The sequence below is a fragment of the Ailuropoda melanoleuca genome, chromosome 4 (assembly GCF_002007445.2).
Source record: "Ailuropoda melanoleuca isolate Jingjing chromosome 4, ASM200744v2, whole genome shotgun sequence".
NCBI lineage: Eukaryota > Metazoa > Chordata > Mammalia > Carnivora > Ursidae > Ailuropoda > Ailuropoda melanoleuca.
The window spans coordinates 4,299,392-4,317,892 of NC_048221.1; the positions used below are offsets into that span (position 1 = coordinate 4,299,392).

At 48.7% G+C, this 18,501-nt stretch overlaps 1 protein-coding gene across 6 annotated transcripts in view; it reads right to left on the reverse strand.

Annotated features, from left to right (window-relative positions):
- The window catches only part of RFX2 (regulatory factor X2), a 90,152-nt gene that overhangs the window by 45,127 nt on the left and 26,524 nt on the right, over positions 1–18,501 (reverse strand). Inside the window, exon 1 of one of the 6 annotated variants that reach the window (XM_034657607.1) lies at positions 11,084–11,225. The exons of the other annotated variants lie outside the window; for them this stretch is intronic. The gene's annotated coding sequence lies outside the window, so the exon portion shown is untranslated. Of the gene's footprint in view, positions 1–11,083; positions 11,226–18,501 lie in introns of those variants that run through there. 6 annotated transcript variants of the gene reach the window in all.

Consider the following 18,501-nt stretch of genomic DNA (forward strand, 5'->3'; position numbering starts at 1 on the left):
ATGAAGAACATAGGAACAAAAACTAGATGTAACAAATAGCAAAGTGGCTTTCCTAAATTCAGATACATTAATAATTACATTAAGTATAAATAGATTAAACATTTGAATGAAAAGACAGAACTAGTCAGCCTCAATAAAAAAAAAAAACCACTACCAAGATCCTATGATATGCTACCTTTTTAAAAGAAACCCTCTTTTTATTTTTAATTTTTTGAAAGATTTTATGTATTTATTTATTTGAAAGAGAGAGGGGAGTGCATGTAAGCAGGTGGTGGGGGGAGAGGGCAGAGGGAAAGGGAAAGGGAGAATCCCAAGCAGACTCTGCACTGAGCGCAGAGCTCCATGAGGGGCTCAATCCCATGACCCTGAAATCATGACCTGAGCTGAAACCAAGAGTTGGATGCTCAACCGACTGAGCCATCAAGGCACCCTGAAACACTCATTAAATACAAAGGCACACAATGGGTGGAAAGTAATAGAATGGAAAAAGATATACTATGCAAACTCTAATTAAGCTGGAGTGGCTGTAATTATGAGACAAAATTCCTTGAAGACAAGGAATATTACCAGAGATAATGAGGGAGGGACATTTCATCCTGATAAATTGATAATGACATAATCATTATAGAAGTGTATGAACCTAGTAGTATAGCTTCAAAATACACAAAGAAAAAATTAACAGAACTAAAGGAAAAAATAGATCAAGAGCCACAGTTGGAGATTTCAGACATTCTTCTCTCAGTAATTTTGATAGAAACTAAACAAAAGCACCAGTAAGGATTTATCTGGGTGACACTATCAACCACAGTGACCTGACATTTATGGAGCACAACAACCCAAACCTGCACATTCTTTCCAAATGTACAAGGAATATTCATTAAGATGGGTCATATTCTGGGCCACAAAACAAGTTTCAAAAGATTGAATTATACAGAGCATATATGTATTTTGACAACAAAAGAATAAATTAGAGGTCAGTAAGAATGTCTAGAAAAATGCTAAATATTTAGAAATTTTAAAATACACCTTTAAAATAACCAATAGGCAAAGAATAAACCATAAGAGAAATTAGAAAATATTTTGAACTGAACAATAATGAAAACAACACATATTGAAATTTAGGGATATATCTAAAGCAGTGCTTAGAGGGAGATGTTAAGCTTTTATTTTATTTTTTTTAAGATTTTATTTATTTATTTGACAGAGAGAGAGACAGCCAGAGAGAGAGGGAACACAAGCAGGGGGAGTAGGAAAGGAAGAAGCAGGCTCCCAGCAGAGGAGCCTGATGCGGGGCTCGATCCCATAACACCAGGATCACACCCTGAGCTGAAGGCAGACACTTAACTACTGAGCCACCCAGGCGCCCCTAAGCTTTTAAACAAATTAGAAAGAAAGGCTTAAAAATCAATCATTTAGGGGCGCCTGGGTGGCACAGCGGTTAAGCGTCTGCCTTCGGCTCAGGGCGTGATCTCTGCGTTATGGGATCGAGCCCCACATCAGGCTCTTTCGCTATGAGCCTGCTTCTTCCTCTCCCACTCCCCCTGCTTGTGTTCCCTCTCTCGCTGACTGTCTCTATCTCTCTCTAATAAATAAATAAAAAATCTTTAAAAAAAAATCAATCATTTAAGTTTCAGCCTTAGGAAGCTATAAAAAGATAAGCAAACTAAACTTAAGCAGAAAAAGGAAATAAAGAAAAAAAGATGAGAAAACTCCACAAACCATGAAGAAAATGACAGAACCAAAATTTCCCCCAAACTGAAATTTCTTTGAAAAAGAAATGAGCTCTAAAAGCCATGAAAAGACAGGGAGGAAACATAAATTCATACTATTAAGTAAAAGTAAATCTACATGTGCTGTATGATTCCAACTATATGACAATTCTGGAAAAGGAAAAACTATGGAGAAGGTAAAAAGATCGGTGGTTGCCAGAGGTTTAAGGGGAAAGAAGGACGAATCAGTGGAGCACAGAGGATTTTCAGGGCAGAGGAACTACTTGGTGTGATACTGTGATGGTGGATATGTGTCATTTTACATCTGTCCAAACCCACAGAATGTACAACAACAGGAGTGAACCCTGATAGCAGTCATGGACTTTGGTTGATGATGACGTCTCACGTCAGTTCAAGTCTCATATACAAATACACCACGCTGGTGGGGTATGTTGATAAAGGGGGAGGCTAGGCATGTGTGAGGGCAGAGAGTACATGGAAAATCTCTGTACCTTCGTTTCAATTTAGCTGTGAACCTAAAATTTCTCTAAAAAAGATAAAGTCTTAGAAAAAATATTGACAATTCCCTATAAAAGACTGATAAGAAAAGAAAAAAAACCCCAAATTGCCAATATAAAAAATGAAATGAGATATACCATTACAAACCTTATAGAAACCAAAATCATAAGGATCTCTTATGAACAGCTTTAGCCAATAAATTCACCAACTTAGATCAAATGAACATTTTTTGGGAAAAACACAACATACCAAAACTGACACAAGATGAAATAGAAAATGTGAATGTCACATCTAACAAAGAAATTGAATACGTTATTAAAAGCCTCCTTACAAAGAAAACTTCAGGCACAGAGCCTTTCACTGTTCAGTGCTATAAAACACTGAAAAAGGAATTAATACACTAATTCCATCAGAAAATACAGAAAGGAATACTTCACTCATTTTAGGAGGTCATCAAAACCCCGATACCAAAACATGATGAAGATATTACAAGAGAAGTAATATTTAGGCCAATGTCTCTCATGAACTCATATGCAAAAATGATATAAAATATTAATAAATCAAAGTTGGTAATACAAAACTAATAACCCATACTTACATTTTCAACTGCTTTTTTTCCCCCTAATGAAGCCCCAGCTCCTTTTCTCAAATGATTTTTGACAAAGGTGTCAAAGCAATTCAACAGGGAAAGGAAAGTTGTTTAAACAAATGATATATTCACATGGGAAGAAGAAAACAAATGAACTTCAATCCCTATCCATATCACACACAAAAATGATTTTAAATTAGATCATAGACTTACGAATAAAAACTAAAACTATAAAACTTCTAAGAGAAAACATAGGGGCACAGGCAAAAGTTTCTTAGTCAGAATGCAGAAAGTAATAAGTATGACCAAAGAACTCGATAAATTAGATTTGTGAAAACTGAAAACTTCTGTTCATTAAAAGACTTCAAGGACACAAATCAGGGGCACCTGGAGGCTTAGTTGGAGGAGCATGCGACTCTTGATCTCAGGGTTGTTAATTTGAGCCCCATGTCGGGTATAGAGATTACCTAAAAAATAAATAAATAAACTTAAAAAAAAGATTTTATTTATTTATTTGTGAGAGGGAGCAAAGCGAGAGAGAGCATATGAGCAGGGGGAGAAGCAGAGGGAGGAGAAGCAGACTCCCTGCTGAGCAGGAAGCCAGACACGGGGCTTGATCGCAGGACTCTGGGGTCATAACCTGAGCCAGAAGTAGATGCTTAACCGACCGAGCCATCCAGGGGCCCCTAAATAAATAAACTTCTTAAAACACACACACACACACACACACACACACACACACACAAATCAGTAAGCCACAGTCTGGGCTTTGCAAAAAATATTTGCAAAACATGTATCTGACAAAAAGGCTTTTTTTTAAATCCACAATATGTAAAAAGCTCCTACAATTTAATAAGAAGAAGACAACCTAATGGACAAAGACTTAAACAGGCTCTTCACAAAGATATCCAGATGCCCACAAATATATGAAACAGCGCTCAACAGTGTTAGTCACTAGGGAAATGCAAATTAAAACCACAATGAGATACCAGTAAACCCTTGCTAGAATGGCTAACATAAGTCTCTCAACAATGTGAGCGCAGGGAGAAATCGTATCTCTCACACACTTGTGGGAATGTAAAATCATACAACCATGTCAGAAAAAAGTTTGACAGTTTTCTGGAAAGTTAAGTCCACCCTTTAGCCCAGAATTCCTCTCTGAGGTGTTCATCCAGGAAATATGGAAACATATCTATAAAACAAAAAACAAACAAACAAACAAAGCCCTGTACAGAGGTTTATAGCAGTTTTATTCATAAGGGCCAAAAAGTGCAGTAACCCAAATGCCCATCATCAGGAGAAGAGATGAGAAATTGTAGACTGTGCTAAATTGAAGATGCAGATTGTAATCCCTAAAGCAACCACTTAAAAAAAAAATACAAGAGATGCGGCTAAAAAGCTAATAGAGGAATACTCCATGGATATTACTGATTAATACAAAAGGATGAACTCCGATACACACAACGCCCGGGTCAATCTCAAAGCCATTACGCTGAGTGAAAGAAACCACCCAAAAGAGTACAGATGTCGAACTGACAAAACTAACCCGAGGTTTAGAAGAAAAATCAGATCAGTGTAGAGGAGGCAGGAACCCAGGGGGAAGGGACGGGCAGGAACTTCCCAGGGAGGTGGACGGACACATTCTCCATGAGAATAGGGTATGCATTACACGGAATACCCACTTGTCAGTATTACACAGTCGAGATTTGTGCATTTACGGTATGTACATTTTAACCTGAAAACCGGTGTAAAAATATAATCATGGAGTGAAGGGCGGGGGGCGGTGGGTGTAAGTGGCAGGAGACGGCACAGTGATGACAAGTGTACAGCCTGGTGATAGCTGCACCCGGTTCATTACACTGTGTGTTGATTTTGTAGATGTTTGAGTTTTCCATACTAAAAAGTTAAATAAAAAACCTACCTGGCAATCAGTTTTCAGCCCCAAAGGGTAAGTGCCAGCATGTCTTATCACTGCCTTTCTCCACAAGCTCTGGTCTGCTGTGCTAGCAGCCCTTGGAGATGAGAGCAGTAGGTCAGGTGGTCCTTCTAGAAGGTGTAGGCCTGGATCTGAGTGACCCCTCCACCTGGCAGAACAGGGGAAGGGAGACGGCTGGCCCCATAGTCAAGGGCACCAACCTGCCACATTGAGTGGGAAGTTCGGGAATCCCTCAGTTCTGCTGGTCAGGCTCCTCAGTGATGGCAGTCACCCGAGACCCCTAGACACACTCTGGTAGGTCAATGCGTGGGTCTGTGCTTCTGCCCTGAACTTGAACGTGCAACAGGAACTGGGTGGGAATCACTCAGGGACTGTCTTCCCTGCTTACTTGATCAGCTTCGTTTGTCCTCTCTCCTATTTCTCTGCCCAAAGCCGGGGCCCGAGCATGCTTTCTCTGACCTCCTTCATCTGTGGCCACTCTCGACTGGTCCCAGGGGCCTCAGGATGGCCAATAAAAAGGAGAGGCCTCAGACACGAGCCATTGCCCAGCTTGGCAAGGTTGGCCCCAAGCTCCCCCTGGCTCAGAAACACACCCAGTGTGTTGTTTATAAGCCTCACACGTTTCATTGGCCATCTGGTCCCAGATGAAGACACACTTGAGGAATGAAGGGGGCAAGTGCGGCCTCACTGGGTGGTGGAGAAGGCACATCAGATCGGGGGATGCTGCCGGGGACACTCAGCAGGGGGAGCCTGTGCGAGGTCTCCCCAGAGTATCAGTGAGGGGCAAGAGGGACTGGCAGGCAGCAGCCGGGGATCAAGCCCTATGAATGGATCTGCCCCTGGGCACAAAGGGAAGAGGCTTCTGTTTACAGGAAAATACTCCGGTTGCCTAGTAACCAGTAATGACAGGAAAGGAAATGCAGAAAAAGCTGAGGGCAGCTCTGGGCCCTGCTCCTGGCGGGCGCTGACTCACCACGACCTGAAGCAATCTCATTTCTATTCCTGTTCCTCCATATGCCAAGCGGAGGGGTCACCTGCCTTACATAGGTCTCCTGGTATTTAGAAAACATCTTGTCACCTTCGGGGTGACAGGGTAATGAGCAAGAGCAAGCACAGCAGGTTTTTAGTTACCTTCGCTCTGATTGGCCAGTTAACTTCCGCTTTGGGGAGACACATGGCCTTTCCCTTTTCCTTTGGGGAGACACATGGCCTCCTCAAAGCTATCAGTTCATGCTCTCCTGGCGCGTGGCGGCATCTGGATGGCACCAGGCTCTCCTGGCCCCTGAGAAAGCAATTCCTATTTTCCCCACGAACAAGCAGCGACAAGTCCAGAATGCTCTCAGAGAGTACCGGTTGTCTCAAACCCGGTCTGCCCGGATGCTTGTGTTGACATTCCAAGTGGCAGTATGGTGACCAGAAGAAGTCATGTCCATTTGCTTCTCTTGGATCCCCTTCCCTCTGAGTGCAAGGTCTAAGGAGCAGGTGATGAGAGCTGTAGATTATGTCCGCATGGTGCCTGCTGGCCTGGGGCTGGGACTTGGCCCTCAGGACAGCCCTGCTCAGCTCCAGGCACTGAGAGGAGACTCGGATGTTTGGAGAACTTCATGTCCATCTCCTCCTTGCTGAAAAGTGTCTTCATTAACTGCACGATGGTAGAAACCACATCCTTTCCTGCGCTTGGATCACAGCCAAGGCACTCACCAGTGGGCACCGAGGCAGGGCTCCCAGCCCGGGCACTGCTAATGTCGGGCCAGGTTGTTCTCCGTAGGGGAAGGGGCGTCCTGGGCACCGTGGGGTACTGATCAGCGTCCCTGGCCCCCACCCACTTCACACCAGGCACCTCCCTCCGCCGGGAGTCTCCAGACACAGGTGAATGTGCCCCAGGGGACAGGACTGCCCCGATTGAGAGTCCCCGTTCTCAATGTCTGAGAGAGGTGCAATGTCTGAGAAATGAGCTGGACAGACGGGCCTGGAGTGAAAGGGACATGCAGGCAGGTGAGGTACAGGAAGGATAACAGGGCATTGCAGTCTGCTGGGTGGGAGTGGGAATTAGAGGCTGAAAAGGCCAGGCCCGGGAAAGGCTACCCACCGTTCCTAGGACCATCGAGTCTCAACTTCCAGTGAGGGTGGCCCATTATTCCCTCTTTTCCTAAGCCAGTCCGGGTGCCCTGTCAGCCCTGAATTTTTCACTTTTTTTTTTTTCCACAGCAATGGACTTGGAAGGATCAGAACTGGCCCCGAGCTACTCTGGAATAAAGTATCTACAGAATTCAAATTCCTTTTTCTGTTGGTAAGAACTGGGCTTCTGTTCCTGTTTTCTTCTCCGTGGCCAAACGTTCGCTCGCTCTCCAGCAGAGCAGGCCCGAACCCTGGAAGTTGGCATCTGCAGGTCTCCAGGCAGGACTCGGGGGTGGGGCCCCCTGAAGCCGCAGGCTCCTGTCCTCCTTCTGTCCTCCTCGGTGGTACAGGCTATTCTGATCTCAAAGGACAGTGGCCTTTCACCCCCCATCGTAATGGGGAAACAACCACTTACTTTCCTCTTAAAGAGACGTGATTTGACTATTAATTTTAAAAATTGTCCAAATGAAGGTATGGTTACATCGGCTCACATGCAGTTTGGTTTTAGTTGCCCCTTACAATGTCATGGATTCAGGGGGAAATGTGAATTAAACAACCACCCAGCCTTCACCGACATTTTCACCCAGCAAATATGCTTTTGGCAGGCAACCCCATTCCACCGCTTCTCTGTAATTACTTAAACGCCACCAGACTTGGTCTCCGACAAACCCAAAAGGCAACTTCTGTCTCTCAAACTTGCTGCTTCTTCCATGTTTCCTAAGCCACTGGACTAGTTCAAGTCACCGGGCATCTCCCTTGGCCGCCGGGCCACGTCTAAGTGGTGACACAGCCCTGAGGTCTCCTCTGGGGGAACCACCTCCCAGGGACCTAGGGCAACCCCTGCCTCTTCCTCGCATGTTGGAGATTCTGGGTCAGCCTCCAGAGCAGCACTGCATGTTCTAAATCGAGGACTAACGGGAGTCTCACTACTGGGGGGGGGTGGTATCTAGAACATTCTGGCATCAAGGGTTGAGTATCATGCCCCAGAGGGTTCCAGGCGTGTCCTTCACACTCATGAGGCAGCCCAGCCTGCTATGGATGATCCAGACCTTCTGACACGAAGACCTTATTCAGAGCTAGCCTCAGAGCCCTGCTCTGTGAGTGCGTCCCAGGAACGGACCCCTGGCTCCCTCCCACTTCCCGGCCCGCTGCTGCATCTCAGCTCCATTGCAGAAAAGACCCAGCAGCCTTCGTCGCATAAATACGGCAGGCACAAGTTCAGAATACATGCTAAGGTGGCCGGTGCACCGACGGGCACAGGCTGTGGGCTCGGACACAACGGAGTTCAGATCTGAGTTCCGTCACAGACTGTGGCCGTGGCCTCGGTTTCCTTATCTGACAAATGGGTGGGGAGGATGAAGTGCAGTGATGGGTCGGACCCCAGCCAGTGCCGGATAAATAAAGTACGACCTCGTGGCAAGGAGAGGAGGACCCTGAAGACACCTGCGGTGGCAGAAGCCAGTGATGTCGCTCAGCATTAGTCGTGCCCCAGGCTCCGGGCGAAGCAGGCTGCACGCGGGATCTTGCCTAACTCTTCGGGAAATGAGTCCGTTATCATCCTCATTTTATTTTTATTTAAAAAAATTTTTTGTTTATTTATTTAAGTCCTCTCTACCCCCAACATGGGGCTCAAACTCACAACCCCGAGATGAAGAGTCACACACTCCACTGACTGAGCCTATCATCCTCATTTTGGAAACAACAACAGACTGAGGCTCAGAGAGGTCAAAGTTAATGCCACTCAGGAACTGGAAGGGACCTGTTGATAATGGCCCTGACAGCACTCTTCCTCTCATCTTGCCCCACAAGCACCCCGTGGGTGCCCCCCGTCCAGCTGGGCATACTCCCTGCCCCTGCAGACTGAGGCCATCTGCTGTCCAGTTTGTTGTCCGTGTCCCTCTCAGCCCTCTTCCAACTCACGAGTCCCTCTGCCCACGCACCCTGCCCCCTTGGGCATGTTCGGTCCTCTGAGCCCTCCCCACCCTGCCTCTGCTTTGCACACAGTTCCCTGGCACTCCATGGAAAAGCCAGGCTTCCTCTCACTTCGGATGCAGTGTTTGAATGGGATGGTTGCCGACCCCTCGGGCACCCCCAGTTCCATCCAAATGGAATTCAACGTGCCGGGCTCCGAGCCCAGGCGTGCACGACCGTGGGCCTGAGTGCAGGCCATGGTGCTGGGCTGCCTCTGCCAATATACGTCTCTGAAGAATCGAGGGTGGCCGGCATGGCTACAATGGTCCCGACTGGCGGCAAGGAGGAAGCTGGTGGCCACTCTGCCGTGGAGGGCCCCTGGAGGCTGGGACTGGTGTCTCAGTAATGGTGAGGATGGGGCCGATGGCGCCTGCCAGGATGGCATGGATGTGACCTCACAGAGCAAGGCTGAGACTCACCTGGAGAGCGCCAAGGACCTCAAAGTACCTGCCCCCCCCCACCATGCTAGCTAGAGCAGAAGGGTTACGGAGCACGGAGCCGCCACCGGCAGCTTCAGGCTGGACCCAAGTAGCACTGTGCCCAGAGATTAAAGCCTGCCACCCAGCCCCCCGTCATCTAGTGCAAGTTCCCTGGCCTCAGCCCTGTGGTCGCTGGAGCTGGGTCATTTTTGGCTGTGGGGGGCCGAGCAGCATCCTGGCTTCCACCCACTTGATGCCAGGAGCACCCCCAGTTGTGAAAACCCAATGCCCCCGAGGGGACAAAGTCAGCAGTGGGTGAGAGGCACTGCTTTGCCTTTTCTGGAACTGCTCATAAACTATAACCCACATTTCAACCCAAATTCCCAGGACATTATGCGCATTAAAGTTTGAGAAGCCCTGCTCTGAGCCACCATTTGTCCCCCTCCCCACTCCAGACGTTTGGGGCCAGACTGTTCTCTGTGGGGTGTCCGGAACACGGTGGGGACATGCGTGGAGCACCCACTCTTCAGTCACGACAACCAAACATGACACCACCCAGTGTTCCCTGAGGGTCAGAGACACCCCCTTTAAGAACCACTGGTCTAACGCCACAGCCTCGCTAAAGCTGGTATTTCTAAACTTAACCAAGCCATTCTCCACGCTCGTTGCTCTGGGTTCTGCTTCCTATCTCCCAGTTGTGCAGTTAGGCTCCTGGACCGGCCAGTCCTCAAGAAAACAAAGCCTTCAGAGCGCCCCCTACAGCCTGAGGGAGAAGGAGCAAGGCAGGGACCAGGGGCCAGCCAGGAGCTCCCTCCTGAAGGGCATCTGCCTGACTTTGAGCCCGCTGACCCCACCCCACACTGGACGCTGCTGCCTGGTGACAAGGGCACTTCCTGTTCCCAGGAATGGTCAATACGCATAAGCAATGGGCAGGACCTCCACAGCTGACTCAGGCAAAGAGGCCAGCTTTTCTCCTGCTTCCAACATCACACCTGAGACCTTTCCAAGTGACCCCCCCACTCCTCTCCGGTCACCCCTGACTCCGGGGTTTCAAGAGCAGAGGAAGGGCCGAGCTGAAAATCAGGAGCTTCACCTAACATGGGGCCGCGCTGGAGGGGCCCTAAGAGACCAGCCGGCCCCACACCTTCCCCAGCGGGATGAAGGCACCCAAAGATGTTAAGCGCTTTGCCCAAGCTGCAAGGCCTGATGTGGGGCGGGATCTCCGAGGGGAAAATTTTTAAATAATCCCCTTAAAAGAAAATGTATAAATGAGGCAACAGTTCCTGAAAAATGGCCTGCCCAAACTGGAACTGGGTATAAACTCATTTCCTGGAGAGTGCAGTAGCATTTCTTTGGAAGGACTGATCTTTCTCAGCACAAAATTGATCTCCAGCTATCCTGCTGCTACAGGTTTCAGGAAGAATCCTGTCTTCACATTAATCTTCTGGGGAATCTTTGTGTAAGTCAGAACTTACTCATTTTGATTCCACGAACACTTGACATAACTGGAGCTGAATTATTGCACCTCATAGGGCTGGTGGCTAACGAGCTTGCCATATATATATGTGTGTGTATATACACCCATATATATATGACCTGCTTTTGTTTGTTCTAGAACACAAATGACATCCCATTATATGTTTTGGCTGCAAAAGAAAGTTGGGAAGCTTGTTCAGATACATGGTCCCGAGCCATTAGCTGGAATGCTGGCACAAAAGTACCAAGGACATTTTCTCGGGGCATTCAGCTACAGAGTGAACTGCCCTGGCAGAACAAAAAACAAAAAAAAACGACCAATCGGTACAACTAAAGCGAATCTCACCCCGGAGCTGTCTGACTGACCGCGGGCGCTGTGTTCTGATACAGGAGGCGCTGCTACGGTTGCTGCTGCCTTAGACAGACAGATTGCATTCGAGAGAGATGAACACGGCAGGATCAAGTCCCCACCAAAAACCTGCACTGACTAACATTTCCCAATTTATAGCCCTGGCGGGTGGGCGGGGCGCGCAGGGTGGGGCGGAGGGGGGGGGAAGAAATGTGTCACCAGCTTTGAATGAAGTTCAGGGGCAGTGTTTACCCAAGCAACGAGCCCTGGTAAACACTCGCTATCTCTGCCTCGCGGAGGAGGAGGTGGGGAGGGACACTGTCTTGATCAGAAGCCTCCCAGTGGCTGCAAAGTGCCCGTGGTCAGGGTGAGGGTGTCCCACTCCTGGTAGTGGGGACACACCTGCTTCCCCAAGAAAGCGTAGTATGCACGTTCCCCTGAGAGTCACCTGAATAGCCAACTTCTTAACGGGAAGAGCAAGGAACATTAAAGAACCAGAAGGCTCTGGGTCCAGTTCCTGTTGCCAGCCAAGCTCATGTGTGATGCTTGTTTCCCCGTGTGGCCCCCTGGGTTCCAGTCCTGGCTTTTCTGATATTCTCCAGCAGCTGCAAGGAAAATGTCAAGCTAGAAAGCACTCGAGAAGCAGGTTGGCCAGGTAATGATTTTACAAACACAAGGAATTCAATCCAAAAAAAAAAAAAAAAAGAAATTCCACTTAAGACTGAAATAAATCTCCAGTGGAGAGCAGTCTACGACATAGTCAAATGGCTGAAAGTTGTTTTTTCTCCCCCTTCCATCAGCTTCTCTTGCTTTACACAGGATGAGATGTCAAAATGACAGCGTGCTTTCTTCCAAGGAGACCCCAGGTGGATCCGGGTCTACCTGTCGTGGCAAATCAAACTCAAACATAATGTCGTCAGAGAAAAATAGATGCAGATGTTCAATTAAAACCTGGAGTCCGCGGTCCTGGCGCTCTTTGCCGGCCCTCATTGTTTGCCGAGTAACAACGGTTGCCAGGGACAACGCAGTCCACTCCCGTCTCTAAGAGCCTGTTGCTGGGCAACAGCAAGAATACTTCCCAAACCAAACAATGTCATCCCCGGAGCAATCCCCTCTATCTCACATTAACCAGATCTAAAAAAAAACCCTCCCAAATATGTAATCTATTATTTTCAGAAGCCCTAAGAGAAAGGCAAATAATCTCTTCTCTATAGTAACCAAGGGGGAAACAGTTTACCATATTTGTTCTGAAATAACAAAACCCAAGGAGGACCAACTCTCCCCACGGTCAGCATCATAGCAGGGCCTTCTACAGTCCTTCCTGGTGCCAGGAGGAGAAAGTGCCTTTTTCTCCAAGAGGAAAGAATTTATTTCTCATCGGGCAAACAATGTGGGATATTCATAGCTGCACACAGCTTTTCTGGGCAGTGGTTATACAAACTAAACAAACTGGGGATTGAGATATTTGAAAAAGAGGTAAGAACAGAGGAGTAGATACCTAATTTAAAAGACTTTTGAAAATGTCATGTGTGCAGATAAATAGGTTGCAAACCACATCATTGACTCAGCATTAGAAATGCCTCCTGGGACTTTGTGGGAAGGAACCCAGAGCATCTGGAGTCCCTGCGCCTCCTCTTTCCTGCCCCACTCAGCAAGAGGAAGAGGAAGAGGAAGCCAGGCCTGGGAAGCATGGGGACACACAGCCCCGGAAAGAGGTGACAGGGAGGTCCCTAATGTTGGCCAATCTTGACCCACAGAGGAGAAAAAAAACAAAACAAAACAAAAAAAACCCTAAGCTAACCTCAAAGCCCATTCAGCCTTGGCTCTGTCCAGAGAAGTTCGGGCTTTGGAACTTGGAAGGGAAGAGGACAGCACCCCATCTCGTAAGGGGAGGGCAGAGTTCTAAGGGGATGGTCTTACTTGGCGGCGGGGATGGGGAGCATGGCCAAGGATCTTAAAACATGCTGGCAGAATGGGAAGCAGGCGGCTCTAGCCACACTGGGTCCACATTTTGGGTTATAAAGGCATCTGGCACTAACAGACTTGTGCGTGATTAGGGCAATACTCTTGTAACTCTCAGCCCAGGTTTGGCCTCTGACAAAACCTGGCCTTTGAGACAGACATGACTGACACAAAGAAACTTTATTTTCATAAGAAAGCATCTAGGAGATGCTCTTAGAATAAACAGGTTGGAATGGACATGTCTCCTTGAGAATAAGGGGAAGCAGATTCCACAGGGTTAAAATCTGAACCTGGGCTCCAGGAAGATAGAGGATTTGAAGCTAGACTCTTGGGCCATTAATGTGTGGCAAAGCGGTAACGCTGATCTCCAGCCTGGAGGTGAGACCACCAGCAGCCCTGCTCCCACCGCCTGGGGGACACTGCCAATTCGGCCTGGATGCCCTATCTGAAGGGAGGCTCTGACACACAGCTGTGAGGGTCCCAAACCCCATCTCTGGAAAGAGGATTGACACGGTAGGCAGTCCTACATGCATTATTCATTGATCTCAATAAAAAATATTGAGTGCCTAGCATGGGCCAGGCATTGCCCAGTAATCAAAACAGATGAAATTCCCTTCCTTTATGGAGCTTATATTCTAGTAGGTGGGGGAAGTGGGCGGGGGGGGATAGAGACCGTAAATAAAATAAGAAAAGTTATAGTAGGTCAGATGGTGCTAGATGCCAGGGGAAATGAAGCAGAGACAGAGGAGTATTGGGGTGAGGTGGGGGTTGCAATTTTTACAGGAGTGCTGAATGCCTCCCTGAGAAGATTCATGAAGGACCCAAGGAAAGTGAGGGATGAGCCATTCAGATATCTGGGGGAAAAACATTCCTGAGGAGGGAATAGTCAGTGCAAAGGCCCTGAGGTGGGACCATGCCTGGGTGGTGACCTGAGCTGAGTGAGCCAGGAAATAAGAAAGAGGGGAAAGCCCCCCCCAATCATACAGGCTTCAGTTTTTGCTTGGAGTGAAGTGGAAGTGATCAGAGGGTCTCAGCCCGGGGATGACCCAGACCTTACTTGGGTTTAACCAGGTTCCTCTGGCTGCTGGGTTGAGAAGAGGCAAAGAAGGAAAATGATGGAAACAGAGGGAGCAGTTAAGAGGGTAGTGTAATGATCAGGTGAGAGACGGTGACGTGGCTGAGCCTGGATAGCAGCAGCGGAGGGGTGCAGAGCAGCCAGAATCTGGATAAATACTGGAGGCAGAGTCAGTAGGATTTGCTAATGGGCTGAATGTGGAGCGTGAGAGAAAGGAGTCAAGAGTGTCTCGAAGATTTTTGTCAAGTGAAAGGAAGAGAGCAGGAAAATCGCAGGAGAAGCAGGCTTGGAGAGCACTCAGAAGTGGAGTTTTAAAGGTGCGAGGTGTGAGAGGCTCTTAGACACTAAGTTGGGATGCTGAGAAAATCAACAAGTATATACATGAGGGCCTAAGGGCAAGAGGTAGGCTGGAGCCATCAGTGTACGGATGGCCCGGGCTAGACTATTACTATACAGATGTACAGATGTGTAGTGTCTCAGGATATGGATTGGAGCCAGCAGTGTACAGATTACCCGGGCTAGACTATTAGTATTCAGATATACAGATGTGTAGTATCTCAGGATGTGGACCGGAGCCAGCAATGTACAGATTACCTGGGCTAGACTATTAGTATACAGATGTATAGATGTGTAGTGTCTCAGGATGTGGACTGGAGCCAGCAGTGTACAGATTACCTGGGCTAGACCATTAGTATACAGATGTATAGATGTGTAGTGTCTCAGGATGTGGATTGGAGCCAGCAGTGTATAGGTGATGTGGGCTGGAGCCATCAGTGTATTGATGGCCTATTTAACGTCATGAGCCTGGCTGAGCTCATCAAAGGAGAGCAGAGAAGAGGCCGAGGGCTGGGCTCTTTGGTTCTCCACCATTTAGAGATCCTGAAGAGGAGGAAATCCAGCAAATGAGACTGAAAAGAAGTACAAGCAAGTGGTGTCCCAAGCGTTGATTGAATTGGGGGCTGAGAATTGGCCACTGGATGGATCGCTGTAGCACGAGAGAGCAGTTCCAGGGGAACCCTGTAAGCAAAGTCCACAGAGATTGACATGGATTCAAGAGTGACCAAGAGTTGTGGAACTGGAGACCCCAGGCACACATAGCTCTTGAGACACCTCTGCTGCAAAAAAAAGGAGAGGAAGGGGATGGCCACTGGAAGGATAAGTCCAGTTGAGAGAGGGTTTCTGAAGTGGAAGAAATAACAGCAGGTGTGCACTGGGATGGGCAGGACCCAATGGGAGGGACTGGGTGCCCGAGAAAGAGAGGGGAGAATGGCTGGTGGTGTGTTGGTGCGTGGACGGGATGGGATGGAGAGATCTTGCAGAAGAGAGGAGGGGTTGGCCAGAACTTTCACATGGACATTTGTCCACCAGCCCAGGACAGAAGGCAGAGCCTCAACCCAGATGCAGGGGGGTGGGGTTTCCCCAAGTCATCTTCGGGAGTTCTCAGTCCTCGATCCCATCCCTCAGCCACAGGATCCCCATGTGATGATTCCAGGGCCCTCCTAAGTCTACTCAAGCCCCAGAGAGCCAAAGCGCCAGCCCCTGCAAAGGCTGCTGAGAGGCTTCTAACCTCACCGAGGAGGAAGGCTGGAAGCCTTGGAATGGGAACTAGACATCGTACAAGATGACTCAGGTCTGCAGATCTCACATCAGAGCCCAGGCTGAGAAGGGCGCGCCGGAGCTGGGGATGAGCCCATCTCACCATGCAAGGGTCTGAAAGTTTGTGTTCCCCCAAAATTCATATGTGGGAACACCTAATGCCCAAGGTGTTAAGGGGGGCTCTTGGGGAGGGGGTTAGGTCATGAGAGTGGAGCCCTAATGAATGGGGTGAGTGCCCTTATAACAGAGGTCCCAGGAAGCTCCCTCCGGCCTTCCACCCCGTGAGGACATCGCAAGAAGTCTGTGGCCCAGAGGAGGGTCCTCACTGATCGTGCCGGCACCTCATCTCTGAAGTGGGAACAGTACATTTCTGTGGTTTAGAAGCCCGCTGGTCTGTGGTATTGTTACAATGAACTGAGCCAGCCCCGTACTCGCCCCCACCCTGTGGTTTCCCCCCAACAGCCTTACAGAACCCACTCTTCACGTTTGCACCCCACACACGATTGGCTCTTTTCATTGCTTCCTTTAGAATGACTATATGCCCTTTTACAAATCCACCAAAACATCTGATCCTTCCATGCCGCAATATTCCTAGAGATTAGTTCTAATATGCCCAATTTGTCTGCCATGTCAACGTAGAAACATGCAAGCTTAAATAAGAAGTCCTAGGGTCACACTGAAAAACAAAAGTGTACTTCTTGCTAAGTCATGCTTGAACTATGCAAGATTACCCCAAAATTTAATGTAAGATAAACAAGTATGGCCGGGAAGCTTGCTGTGGGAGAGGCAGAGGCCGGCGGCTGGGGCTACGAGCGCACGCAGCCCTGGGCTGGTGACATGGTGCGCTCTCACCTACAGTGGCCCTAGGTCTCGGGGGACAGCTGCCCCTCGGGGGGCCTGGGACCGAGAATCTAGTCAGAGATCCCGTCAGCAGGACCCAGGGATCACTGAGGAAATGAAAATGAAGCAACGAAAGGCAGAATTGGAAATGTTTCTCCAACCTGTCTTCTCCCTCCTCGTCCAGTCTCTGCTGTCCAGTCATACGAGAACAAATGGACATTCTATTTCTGTCCCCGTGAAAGCATCAACCCCAGTGCAAAACAGCTTTAAAAAAATGTTAAGCTCATTATTCTAATTAAATCCAAAGAGAGAAATCTTGGAGATATTTTAGGTTTTAAAAATAACCCTAATTAATTCTAAGAAGATACACTAAAATTGAGTCCATTTTAGAAAGGCATCCTAATGATAAGGTTGGAGGGAAATGTGCTTTCTTTTTTTTTTTTTAATTTAAAAAGGCGCCATAAAACCTTGAAAATGTTTTAACTGGCTTTTCTAGCGCATAAAGATTTGCAATGGGCCCTCGTCTTCCTCAGCGGACGCTCTCGGCTGGTGCGCGGCTGGGCGGCACTGTGGGGCAGGGAACCGGGGAGCCGCTCGCACTGTCCCGCACAAATGCCCAGCTTTGTGAGCTGCTGGTTTTGGATCTCCGTTCCCAGCTCTGTATTAAGCCAGCTCCCCAAGCAGAGTAAAAGAGAAATCTTGGGAAAAAACTGGAATAAAATGTTCTAACTCTGCTTGGAAGGTGGCAAGAGCCACAGAGAGGAGTCCTTGGAAACGTAACTCGAGTAACAGTGAGCGGCCTCCCCTGGCCACCCCCCCACCCCAGGCCCCTCTCAGGTCCTCCCAGGTCCAACACTGCTTCCACTCCTCGTTGCTTTTTTCTAGAAGTCTCGGGGCTGAAGTCACCTAGCTGCTGGGTGATCTTGACCGTCCCTGAATTTGAGAAGCATTCGCTAAGACCTCAGGGTGATTTTTTAAAAGATAAATACTTGAGAGATTTTCATCCAGATGAAATTTGAAACTATTGGGATAAAGAAAAAAGTCAGGTTGAACCTATAAAAAGCCCTCTGAGGCTTACTACCAACTGGAAGAACGAAGACGTGACGGCACCCTGGGAAAGGCAAATCTCTCTCACGACGCAAATTTCATGCTTCAGATGCAATCAAACGTGGATGGCTGACCTCAGTGGCGCGGGCTGACTGGCCCTCTCTGGGGATTTGAGGCATCTACCCGGCCACTCGCTCAGTGCGCCTTGGTGAGGAGAGCGTCTGTGGGGATGCAGGACACCAGCAGAAAGCTGCCAGATGCTTCTCTCTCTCGCCGACACGAAGTGTGCATTCTGTCCTCTCTTGTGCGTGACTGTGGCCAAGCACACGAGGACTTCCTGTGGCCGCGAGATGGGCCTCCTCAGGCCGTGGGGGCTCTGGGCAGCGCCCCAGTCAAGGTCAACGCTCCAGCCGACAGAAAGAGGATGGAGGAAGGGCAGCCCTGCCCCAAGCAGCCAGCCTTGGCCCAAAAACGGGGACTGCTGGGCCCAGGTGGGGGTAGCTGCAACAGGGTGCACCTAGGGCAGGGGTGCTCGCTGAGAGAGAGAAGCACCGAGGGGTCAGCGCCCTCCCTGCTGTGTTTCCCCTCACTCCTCCTCTCCTCCCGGACCAGCACCTTCTGCCCCTTGAGTGCGCAACAGGGGCAAGCGTCCAGGGCCTACGTGTCTTCTCCTTGACACGCAGCACGAGCAAAGCGACGACACTGGATAAATAAGACAACACTCCCGCACCGTCCTCCTTCTAGCTGGCTACAGGCAGCCAGGCACTTAAGGCTCTCGGAGCTTCCAGTTCTTGATTGGTAAATGGAGAAAAGAAAGGCTGCCTACCTCTGTGGGTCACTGCGCTAAAGAAAATGAAGCCTGGGGCGCCTGGGTGGCACAGTGGTTAAGCGTCTG